Genomic DNA, 12,214 nt, shown 5'->3' with positions numbered 1-12,214 from the left:
TGCCCCAATATTTAGGTTTTTTTTTTTTGTTTGTTTGTTTGTTTTTGTAGAGACAGAGTCTCACTTTACTGCCCTCGGTAGAGTGCCGTGGCGTCACACGGCTCACAGCAACTTCCAGCTCTTGGGCTTATGTGATTCTCTTGCCTCAGCCTTCCAAGTAGCTGGGACTACAGGCACCCGCCACAACACCCGGCTATTTTTTTGTTGCAGTTTGGCTGGGGCTGGGTTTGAATCCACCACCCTCGGTATATGGGGCCGGTGCCCTACTCACTGAGCCACAGGCGCCGCCCAATATTTAGTTTTTTATTTCAAAATTATTTTAATTTGTTTTATTTTTATATTTTATTTTTTGAGACAGAGTCTCACTATGTCTCCCTTGGTAGAGTGCTGTGGCCTCACACAGCTCATAGCAACCTCCAACTCCTGGGCTTAGGCGATTGTCTTGCCTCAGCCGCCCAAGTAGCTGGGACTACAGGCACCTGCCACAACGCCCGGCTATTTTTTGTTGCAGTTGTCATTGTCATTTAGCTGGCCAGGGCCAGGTTCAAACCCACCAACTTCAGTGTATGTGGTTGGTGCCATAACCACCGTGCTATGGGCACTGAGCCTGAAATAATTTTAGACAGACAGAAAAGTTGTAAAAGTAGTTCCCCCTTCATCCAGCTTCTCCTAATTAACATCTTATACAACCATGATATAATTACTCTAACTAGGAAATTCACAATGACACCTTATTTGAGTTTTGCCAGTTTTCTGAATAATGCCTTTTCTCTGGCTCGGAATTCAATCCAGGATCTTACACTGCATTCAATTTTCATGTCTCCTCAGTCTCCTCCAATCTGAGACCGTTGCTCAGTTTATCTTTCATGGCCTTGACATTTTTGAAGAGTACTGACAATTATTTTATAGAATGTCCCTCAGTTTGGGTTGGCCTGGTATTTTCTTGTGTTTAGAAAGAAACAGTGAGAAGGCACTTCAGGAAGGTAGTACAGTAAGAAGCAGAAGTGATTTTGTGGCCTTTCAGTGCCTTCTGTCACTGAGATACGTCGGATGTCTTATCACTGATGACGTTAACCCAGGATTGCTGGATTAAGGTGGTAACTGCCAGGTTTTTCCACTGTCAGGTTACTATTTTTCCCTTATAGTTCATAAGGGGAAAGTATGGAGATGCTTTAAGACCACATAAATACCCTGTTAGGCACTACACTTTTACTCACTAGTTTTAGTGTGCATGGATAGGTCTTGGCTGCAACAATCATTCCTGTGGTATTTGCCTAGTAATGGCAATTTTATGTCTCCATTATGCCTTTTTATTTATTCATTGAAATTCTGTATGGAAGAGCTGCCTCTTAACCTCCATTAATGTATTATTCCATTATATCAGCATTGGTCATTTCTTGCCCCCCTTCACATCCTCTTGGCTACCTTTTCTTTTTTTTTTTTTTTTTGTAGAGACAGAGTCTCACTGTACCGCCCTCGGGTAGAGTGCCGTGGTGTCACACGGCTCACAGCAACCTCTTAACTCTTGGGCTTACGCGATTCTCTTGCCTCAGCCTCCCGAGCAGCTGGGACTACAGGCGCCCGCCACAACGCCCGGCTATTTTTTGGTTGCAGTTTGGCCGGGGCTGGGTTTGAACCCGCCACCCTCGGCATATGGGGCTGGCGCCCTACTCACTGAGCCACAGGCGCCGCCCCTCTTGGCTACCTTTTCATTCCAGTTGTTGCAACAGTCAACGGCCCAGTTGTAATCTGACAGCACCTTGTTCATTTTGCCATACCATAGTTCCTGTTTTGTGAACTGGCATGTCTTTGCCTCTCAGCTTAGAATAATTGTCTCCACCCACTCTGATTTTCACCCACAGCCAAACCTGGAAGTACCAGAGAGTTCGCACTACGGGACAACATTTGAACGATGGGAAGGGGAGCCCGTGTGTACATATGTACTTCTTCCAGCCTTCACAGCTCTGTAGAGTCCCTCCAGGGCCTCAGTAGCTTCCAGCAGAGATCATCTTGGTTACACACCCTTAGGTTGCCTTTTCTTCCTTCATATTTCATGCTTGCTGTCTCCCACTCCTGTTCTTTAGAATCATCTCCCAAAATAAACCACCTGCACATAAGAATTTGTGTTAGGGTGTTTGTGAAGAAGAAGCAGCAGCTAAGATCTATGCATTACCAGTTGTTAAATATTTTGATTCTCACCATTGTACAAATTTATGACACTATGGAAACTTTTACATGTACAGAAAAGCCAGGAGTATTCACAGTGTCAGAGTAGGAAAAAAAAGGTAAAAAACCCAAATGCCTTTCAATAAGAGAATAGATTATATAAATGTTTTATTTATTTATTTATTTATTTATTTTTTGCAGTTTTTTTTTGGCTGGGGCTGGGTTTGAACCTGTCACCTCCGGCATATGGGGCCGGTGCCCTACTCCTTTGAGCCACAGGCACCACCCCATTTGTGTATTTATTTATTTTTTGATACAGAGTCTCACTGTCACCCTTGGTAGAGTGCTATGGCATCACAGTTCACAGCAACCTCAAACTCTTTGGCTTAGGCAATTCTCTTGCTTCAGCCTCCCAAGTAGCTGGGACTACAGGTGCCCGCCACAACGCCCAGCAATTTTTTGTTGCAGTTGTCGCTGTTGTTTAGCTGGCCGGGCCGGGTTCAAACCTGCCAGACTCGGTGTATGTGGCTGGTGCCATAGCCACTGTGCTATGGACACCGAGCCATAAATGTTGTTTTACATTAGTGAAAATAAACACTGATCAAGATAGATGACTTTTTCTTTTCTTTTCTTTTCTTTTTTTGAGACAGGGTCTCACTATGTTGCCCTAGGTAGAATGCTGTGGCATCACAGCTTACAGCAGCCTCAAACTCTTGGGCTCAATTGATTCTCTTGCTTCAGCTTCACAAGCAGCTGGGAACACAGGCGCTGGCCACAGTGCCTAGCCATTTTTTTGTTGCAGTTGTCATTGCTGTTTAGCAGGCTCGGGCTGGGTTCGAACCCACCAGCCTCGGTGTATGTGGCCAGCACCCTACTCATTGAGCTATGAATGCCATCAGAAGATAGAAGACGTTTTCAAACAAAATATTTAGCAAAAAGATAATTTACAGATGAATAATTTTAACTGCAAATATATGAAGTTCAAAAGCATAAAAAAACTAAACAATATATTGAGATACATATATGTGTGTTAAAATTATAAAGAAACATGAAATTATAAACAAAATTCAAGGGTTTTTTTTTTTTGTTTGTTTTGTTTTTTAGAGAGAGTCTCACTTTGTTGCCCTTGGTAGAGTTCTGTGGCATCACAGCTCACAGCAACCTCCAGCTCTTGGGCTTAGGTGATTCTCTTGCCTCAGCCTCCTGAGTAGATGGGACTATAGGCGCCCAGCTATTTTTGTTGCAGTTTGGCCAGGGCCAGGTTGGAACTCTCTACCCTCGGTATATGGGGCCAGCACCCCACTCACTGAGCCACAGGCGCTGCCCAGTTTTTGTTGTTTTTAATGGAGATGGTCTCACTCTGTCACCCAGGCTGGAGTGCAGTGGTGCAGTCACAGCTCACTGCAGGTCTCAAACTCTTGGGTTCAATTGACCCATACCACACACCCAGCTACTTTTTAAAAAAAATTTTTGTAGGCTGGGCGAGGTGGCTCATGCCTGTAATCCTAACACTCTGGGAGCTTGAGAAGGGTGGATTGCTTGAGCTCAGGTGTTCAAGACCAGCCTGAGCAAAAGCAAGACCCCATCTGTGCTAAAAATGGAAAAACTGAGGCAAGAGGCTCACCTGAGCCCAATTGGCTTGGTGCCCATAGCTCAGTGGTTACAGCGCCAGCCGCATACACCAGGACTGGCAGGTTCGAGCCCTGGGTTTGGTAATGACAACTTTGATAAAAAAAAAAAAACAAATAGATAGGCTTTGTGGCGGGCGCCTGTAGTCCCTGCTACTTGGGAGGCTGAGGCAAGAGAATTGCTTAAGCCCAAGACTTTGAAGTTGTTGTGAGCTGTGACATCATGGCACCAAGGGTGATATAGTGAGATTCTGTCTCAAAAAAAAATTTTTTTTGGTAGAAGACAGAGGTCTCACTATTTTGGTCAAGCTGTTCTCAAAGTCCAACCCTCAAGTGATCTTCTTACATTGGCATCCCAAACTGCTGGGATTTCAGGCATGCGTCACTGTACTACTGGCCTATGATGTTAATTTGGGAAGGGAAAGGTGGAGGGACACATTGGTAAGAAGCACATAAGGCTCGATGCTGTTAATGTTTTCTTAAGCAGGTACGTGAGGGTTTATCATGATTTCTCATACCTCACATTTACTTCGTATTTTTTAGGATGAATGAAACATTTCATTCTACAAAAGACTGAAGGTCTGTAATACTAGCACTTTGGGAAGCTGAGGTGGGAGGATCACTTGAGGTGAAGAGTTCTGAGACCAGCTTGAGCAACATAGTAAGACCTTGTCTCTAAAAATTTTTTTTTAATTATCTGGGTGCGGTGGTACATGCCTGTATTCCCAACTACTGGGGGTAGAGATGGGAGGATTGCTTGAGCTCAGGAGTTGGAGGTTGCAGTGAGCTAAAATGATGTCACAGCACTCTAGCCCAGGTGACAGAGTAAGAAAGACCCTATCTTGAAAAAGGAAGAAAGGAAAGAAGTGAGGAAGGAAGTGGGGAAGGGAGGAAGGAAGGAAGGATGTTAGGTTTGATACTAGATTACTTTAAGAAGGGTGAGTGTGGCTCAGCGCCTGTAGCTCAAGTGGCTAAGGCGCCAGCCACATACACCAGGGCTGGCTGGTTGGAATCCAGCCCTGGCCCGCCAAACAACAATGACAGCTACAACCAACAAATAGCTGGGTGTTGTGGTGGGCACCTGTGGTCCCAGCTACTTGGGAGGCTGAGGGAAGAGAATCGCTTAAGTCCAGGAGTTGGAGGTTGCTGTGAGCTGTGATGCCACAGCACCCTACCCAGGGCGACAGCTTGAGGCTCTGTCTCAAAAAAAAAAAGAAAAGAAAAGAAAAGAAAAAGAAGTGTGAATGTGAAGTCTTTCTACTCTCCTAACACAGTCATTCCAGAAATGAACTGGGGAGAGCTGGTGTCCCTCTCTGAGGAAATTTTAAGGCCTTGATTCTCTTCTACCCTGTAAGATAATTAAACTTCATAATAGGACTATCTCTAGAAGACAAGACCCAGATTTAACGCTTTAAAGTGTTCCTATCTTAGTTGTTGGATAGAGTAGTGTGAAAAGTGGATTTTTTTTTTTTAAATTATCTGGAGCGGTACTAACAACTACAGATCTTTTTTGTGTGCTAAAAGGTGTCACTAAGGACTTTGTTGCTCAAAGTGTGGTCTTTGGCTGGTGAGGAAGCACTAGAAGCTTGTTGGAAGTGCAGCATCTCGACCCCACCTTAGAGGCTGAATTGTAAGATGCCTAGGTGTGGGGTGGCACCTATGGCTCAAAGGGGTAGGGCTCCGGCCCCATATGCCGGAGGTGGCGGGTTCAAACCCAGTCACAGCACCAGCCAAAAACTGCAAAAAAAAAAAAAAAAAAATTCCCCAGGTGATTATTGTGCATGTTAAAGTTTGAGAGGCAGCAGTCTAGGAGCCCTGCACCTTCACTTGCAGAAAGCACCATCCAGTGCCAGGAGAGGGGCAGCACGTGGGAATTCCTCAGGTTTACCTGTCTTTTTCCCAGCTTTCTCTTTCTTGGCTGTTTTTTGGCCTGTCTACTTACAAGTAGGAAAGACTTTACTATACTTCTCTTTCCAAATGTGCTGGGCTGTGGGACTCTCATCCAGTCAACAAAAAAGTATTGATAGCTGAGTACAATGGCTCATAAACCCAGCCTGTTAGGAGGCCAAGGCAGGAGGATTGCTTGAGCCCAGGAGTTCAAGACCAGCCTGGGCAGCATAGTAAGTACCCTGCTATGTTGCCTGAACTAATAAAGATGAAAACATATTGATCCTATCTTAAGCATTGAGGATGCCTTAGTGAGTAGAATGACATGGCTCTGATTCTTGAGGAGTTTACAATCTAATGGTATACAGGTACTAAATGAGTAAGTACAAGTTTAATGAATGCTAGAAAGACATACAGAATTTTATGGGAAAAGACATGGAGATAGGGTGCCAAGTGAAACTTTCCTGGGGAAGTGTTGCTTAAGCATAGAGGAGAAGGTGTTTACAGATGAATTATGGGTGAAGAGGGGGATTGATACAAGCCCAAGGGATACAAATTAATGGAGCTCTTTGTACATTTATGTTTGTATTTCTAATGCTTGCACAGTTATTGGCACATAATAAATGCTTAATAAGTGTTTTCAGAATTAGTAAGTGTTCTGTCATATTTCAGATGTCTACTCTCTGGCATTGGAGATAGTGGAAACTTTATTTTACATTTCAGAGGAAATAAGATCCCTTAATGGGGAAATGGGAAGGAAAGCTGACTGTTCTGTGAATTGCTAAATTGAAACTATGAGTGGGAATGAAAATTGATTTACATGAATTTTCTTCCCTGTAGCAACTCCACAATTTATTCTGTTCTGGAGAATTTTCAGTGTTTGGCTTCAAAACCAAGCTGTTCCTCCTTATTCTGAATTTCTTGGCCTGCTGTGAAACTAACATTTACTGTCTTTTACAACATACTCTGATTAGGTCATGGAAATTCACAGCTAGATCGAACTAGTTTATGGAAAATTTGAAACTTTCACTGCCCATTTTGCTTTGTGGTATTGGAAAGTGTTATGAATCATGACTCTTAAATCATTTTTTTCAAAAGTAATATTACAAAATGATAATTGCCATAATTTATTGAACACTTACTGCATGAATTATGTAGCAAAATCCTCCTATTAACTCTGCAAGAGAGTAAGTTGAGCCATATGAAAATTGGCAAATATCAGCAATTTCATATGGTTTAACCTAATATTTTCTTCAAACTCACGTTAGAAACCTATGAAGAAGTTAGGGAAAATCTGACAGCCATAGATGTACCCCAAAATTTATTTTTGAGTTTTGTTTATAGAGATCTTGAGAGAGTTATAGCTCCTCAGTAACACCTACCTCTTCCCCCCCATTAGCCCAGGCACTTTGTGTATATCTATTGTAGTTGTTCGCACTGTATTGAGGTGGTTTACAACCCACCTCTTCTGCCACACTGAGCTCTTGGGGGTGGAAATTTCATCTGTCTCAGTCATTTTTGCATTTATAGTACCCAGAATGATAAGTATTTCTTAAATTGATGAGTATTTCTTAAGAAACTTCTTGTGGAAACTAAAAACGTTTTTACTGATTTGTTATTGGGAAATGTAAAGTAATCATGCCATTGGGGCTTTTGCATTTTAGAATCAGTCAGGAGGGTATTGCATTTGGCATTCTTGGACTCTGAGGACTAGCTATGTCCAATTATAGACACTGTCTCTCCACCCCTCTCCAGAGAAAGATCCAAAGGTGGGTGCTCTGATAGCTCCCTCACCTCTTTTAGGTATTTGTTAAATATCACCTTCTCATTGTCACCCTATTTAAGACTGAAGCTATCCTGCCAACCTCTCTACTTGATGTTTTCCCCCATAGCATATATCAGCTTGTAGCATGGTTTTTTTTTTTTTGTTTTTTGAGACAGAGTCTCACTTTGTCACCCTTGGTAGAGTGTTGTGGCATCACAACTCACAGCAATCTCAAACTCTTGGTGCTCAAGCGATTCTCTTGCTTCAACCTCCCCAGTAGCTGGGCTACAGGCGCCCGCCACAACGCCCAGCTATTTTTAGAGACTACATCTTGCTCTGGCTCAGGCTGGTCTTGAACTCCTGAGCTCAGGTAATACGCCCGCTTTGGCCTCCCAGAGTGCTAGGATAACAGGCGTGAGCCACCGCACCTGGCCTGTAGCATGGTTTTTATTTTGATGTCATCTTTCCCGCCCCACTAGAATGTAAACTCCATGAAGGCAGGAGTTTTTGTCTCTTTTGTCCACTAATGTATCCCCAGCATCAGGAGTAATGTTCGGCGTACAAGAGATCTATAAAATTTGATTGAATGGGGCAGCGCCTGTGGCTCAATTGGTAGGGCGCTGGCCCCATACAGCCACAGTGGCGGGTTCAAACACGTCCCGGCCAAACTGCAACAAAAAAAAAGTCTTGGGCGTTGCGGCGGGTGCCTGTAGTCCCAGGGCTGAAGCAAGAGAATTACCTAAGCCCAAGAGCTGGAGGTTGTTATGAGCTGTGACACCACAGCTCTCTACGGAGGGCGATAAATGGAGACTCTGAGTTTAAAAAAAAACTTTTATTTTGATCGAATGGAATAAAATGAGCCTAATCGTTTTAGCGCAGGCTTTCACCTCTGTCCCCATTAGACTGGAGCTCTCACTCATCTCTGAAACTCCACAGCGCTGCTCACACAGGATTTTGCATTTTGAAACGAATTAATATATAAAATCTTTTTTCTTTTTCTTTTTTGAGATAGTCTTGCTGGGTGGAGCGCCCTGGCGTCACAACTCACAGTAACCTCAAACTTACGGGCTCAAGCGATCCTCTTCCCTCAGTCTCCCTGGTAGCTAGGGACTACAGGTGCCCGCCACAAGGCCGGTTCGTTTTCCCATTTTTAGAAGAGAAGGGGTCTGGCTCTTGCTTAGGCTGGTCTCCAACTGCTGAGCTCATGCAATCCACACACCCGGTCTCCCAGAGTTCTAGGATTACAGGTGTAAGCCTCCGTGCCTGGTCTTCAATTTTTAAATATTGAAATAAGTGGACAGTATTTTGGGGCGTATGCGGCGATTTTTCTCTTCAGTTTGTACGTGACATGATGATCCAGCCTGGTTTGGATCTTAACTTGCTTAGGTATTGAAGAAACTTACACTTCGCCAAGGGTCTCTAACCCATTTTTGTCTGAATAATTTCAAGGTGTCCCACACTTGGCCCCACGCATAGCCTCACTCACAATCACTTGTCCCAATTCCCCTTTTCCATTCCTTTCTCGGGGCGCCCCATCAAAGGCCCAGGGACCGAGATATAACCGCTCCAGCTCTACTCTTCCCAAGAGAGATGGGGTTTTCCTTGTTCAGGGACAGATAGAAGAGATTCCCAACCTTGTCGGGTGGGGCGATGGGAATGTAGGGGGAGGAAAAAAGTGTTACCAAAATTTTAGGCCTCAGTTCTGCAGCCCGTCCTGGAGGCAGCTGGGAGCCGGATGGCGGGCTAACTGAGGAGACCCACTGGCAAGCCAGGAGAGATGGGCACAAGGGGCGGGGGCAGAGTGCATGAGCTCCGCCCCTTCTCGCGGGGCCCCCTTCCCCTCTTTGGGAAGTATGGGGGCGGGGTTTGTTTACTCCTTGCACGCACCGCCGGCCCGACCAATCCGTGGAGAGCTACGCCTTACGTCACGCATCCCTGAGTCCAATCGGTGTGCACCGTGCTGCTCCGCCGCCAAAGCTCGCGCCGGGGAAGTGGGGCTGTAGCTGGGCCCGGTGAGGGCGGACGAAGTCTGCAGCTATCTCCGCTACGCAGCCGCCGCCGCCGCCGCCGCCCGGCACGCTGGGCGCGCCTTGACTCTTCCTCTTTGGGCAGGCTAGAGGATTCGCGCACAGTCGGCATCCCGGGGTTTCGAACTCCTGGGCTTCTACCGGACAGGCCGCAGCTCCCTGGCTGTGAGCCCCCCAAGTGCGGTGGCCTCAGAAGCGGCGGCGCCCGAAGACGCGCTCCAGGCTCTGCCCGACAGCCCTGTGTGGGCCGCCTGGTCCTCTGCAGCCGAACAGCGGTAAGGTCCTGGGCGAGGGCGCGGGCCCGGGTGCCAAGGGCCTTTGGCGCTTTCCTAGGCAGATTTCTCTCCCTGTGCGTAGGTGTCCCTCTGTGACCCTGAGTCCCATCTGTTTAGTCCTGCGGGTTCCCAGGCCTGCCTGAGTAACCCGTGAGTGTCTGGGTGAGAGTCGAAAGTTGGAGAAAGTCACCCCCTACACACACACATACACACACACATTGAGAATTGGGGGAGGTAATGTCCCTGAGTCACGTCTCGTGGAAGAGGGGAAGGGCTTCTTTTTTACTTTCTCATTCTTTTCAGAAAAGGATGGCTTCTTAATATGGTTTTCTAACTTTTCCTCTTCATTACATGACCCACATGCCTCTGTCTGTCTCTACCAGGTGTATTTTTTGTTGTTGCTTTTTGGTTTTTATAGTTGTAAAGCCTTTTTGCTTGGAAGGAAACCTCCATGTAAGGGAACTTTTTTCTAAAGTAGAGGATCACTCTTGGGCCTAGACTCCTTTGAGAAATTCTGGAAAGATCCCTCTTCACAGAGTAGTGTAAAGGTTTCCGTAGGACCTCACTGAAATCCTATGATTGACGTCTCTCTGTACTGAGAGACAGTACGATGAAATGGATGAGCTCTCAGCCCGGTGCCAGCCTGTGCTAGCTTCCATTGTATGGTCTCAGTTTCTTCATCTGTAAAATAGTACCTACCTATTCGGGGTATTGTGGGAGTAAATGGACTGATTTATGAAATGGACTTGTAACAAAAACTCCCTAGGTATGAAGTGTCCTGCATGAGTTAGGGATTTTTATTATTGACTGCTACGGATGCTGGCCCAGAAGAGTACCCTGTATTGTTGTTTCCCTTTTTCTGTTGAAACAGTTATCAGGTTTATTCTTTGTACACAGTCGTTGCAGAAGCTCTTTTTGAGCCCTTGCATACTTTTCTTTTCTTCACTGTGTCTTAGGGGCACAGACTCCCTGCCCCACTTACTTGCTCTCTTTTAGTAAGTCAGTAGTTCTTTCTTCTTCTTCTCCCCCACATCTTAGTTTTGTGTCCTTTCATTTGACTTCCACAGCTTCATTTATTCTGGGCCACTTGTTTTCTTTTCTCTTAATGGATTGAAATCATTTTTCCCTAATAAATATAGTTGAAATTATTAAACTGTTCTCTCTATGGCATAATCATGATCTGCCTCTGCTCAGAATTAAATACAAAATAGTTTAATTGATCTTTAATTGCATCTTGTTTCTCCATTTTATTGGTTAGCTTGTAAGTTAGCTAAACTTTTATCACTATCATATAACCATAATTAATCTTTAAGGGTAGTGTTTATTCTCAAATAACTCTAGGAGAAAAATCAAATGCCAAGAGCCCAGATTCTATCACACTTGTATGCTGGCTTTGGATGTGTTTGTTATTTATTAGAACATCTTGTGCCTGGAACTCGTCTAGTCTAAGGGCAGATGTGATGCCTGTAGAGTTGTTCTGGCAGTGTAGTTTCAGTTTCAACAGTGTGGCACTTAACATTTGTTATTAATAATAAAAGCCCAAGACTTACTAAACTCTTACTTTCCAGTTCTCTTCATTTCTAGATGTTTAAGAAAGAAAGAAAACTGGCCAGGTGAGGTGTCTCATGCCTATAATCCTAGCACTTTGGGAAACAAAGGCACAAGGATTGCTTGAGGGAGGCCTAGGAATTTGAGACCAACCTGGGCAATAGTAAGACCCTGCCTCTTCAAAAAATTTTTAAAAATTTAGCTGCATGGTGGTGCCCTTCTGTAGTCCTAGGTGCTCAGGAGGGTGAGGCAGGAGAATCACTTCAGCCTAGTGGGTTGAGGTTGCAGTGAGCTATGATGATGCTGCTGCACTCTAGCTAGGGCAATAGAGCGAGACCCTGTCCCAAAAGAAAAGAAAGTACTATAGTTCACTTTCCAAATTCTAAAATGAGACTCTTTTTTTTTGTTGTTGTTGTTGCAGTTTGGCCGGGGCTGGGTTCGAACCTGCCACCCTCGGCATATGGGGCCGGCGCCCTACTCACTGAGCCACAGGCGCCGCCTACTTTCCAAATTCTATTGCAAGAAGAAAAAAATAAAAATTAAAAAAAGAAAAGAAAGAAAACTAATTTTTTCTAGTGAGTAATGCTTTATGTTCTCATTTTGTCATCATGTAATGCCCACCCCAGTTCTTGTGGATGTGTAGAATAACTGGCACATTCAAATTTTTCCCTTGTAGCCAGAATTCTTAACTGTCTGAGCTATGTGCTCTCAATACAAGTTGAAATGGGTGTACATTCTTGTCATCATCTTCTAAAGTCTTATCACAATGTGTATTGTAATGGATCTTAGAAGAAACTAAAAAGCGTAAATTGAGAGTTCTTTTAGATCATAGATTTTAAAATGCAATGGATTTTAAAGGTTAATAAATACATTCACTCTTCATAGTTGAATCCATTTTATTTTATTTTTAATTTTTTA

At 44.4% G+C, this 12,214-nt stretch overlaps 1 protein-coding gene and 1 long non-coding RNA gene across 5 annotated transcripts in view; one reads left to right on the top strand and one right to left on the bottom strand.

Annotated features, from left to right (window-relative positions):
- Positions 1–472: 472 nt before the first annotated feature.
- LOC128592691 (uncharacterized) lies at positions 473–9,285 on the bottom strand. The gene is made up of 3 exons (XR_008381975.1): positions 9,129–9,285; positions 1,706–2,107; positions 473–1,425 (listed from the first exon to the last, which is right to left on the bottom strand). It is a non-coding gene; the product is annotated as an uncharacterized LOC128592691 (long non-coding RNA).
- Positions 9,286–9,611: 326 nt separating this feature from the next.
- Positions 9,612–12,214, top strand: part of TFDP2 (transcription factor Dp-2) — a 189,761-nt gene continuing 187,158 nt past the window's right edge. For 3 of the 4 annotated variants that reach the window (XM_053600757.1, XM_053600756.1, XM_053600765.1), the window contains exon 1: positions 9,612–9,748. The gene's annotated coding sequence lies outside the window, so the exon portion shown is untranslated. The remainder of the gene's footprint in view (positions 9,749–12,214) is intronic. The other variant, XM_053600764.1, reaches the window with a different exon arrangement.

This window comes from Nycticebus coucang, chromosome 8 (assembly GCF_027406575.1).
Source record: "Nycticebus coucang isolate mNycCou1 chromosome 8, mNycCou1.pri, whole genome shotgun sequence".
Taxonomy (NCBI): domain Eukaryota; kingdom Metazoa; phylum Chordata; class Mammalia; order Primates; family Lorisidae; genus Nycticebus; species Nycticebus coucang.
Note: the sequence above shows the minus strand (reverse complement) of the source record. Positions and strands in the feature narration are given on the sequence as shown.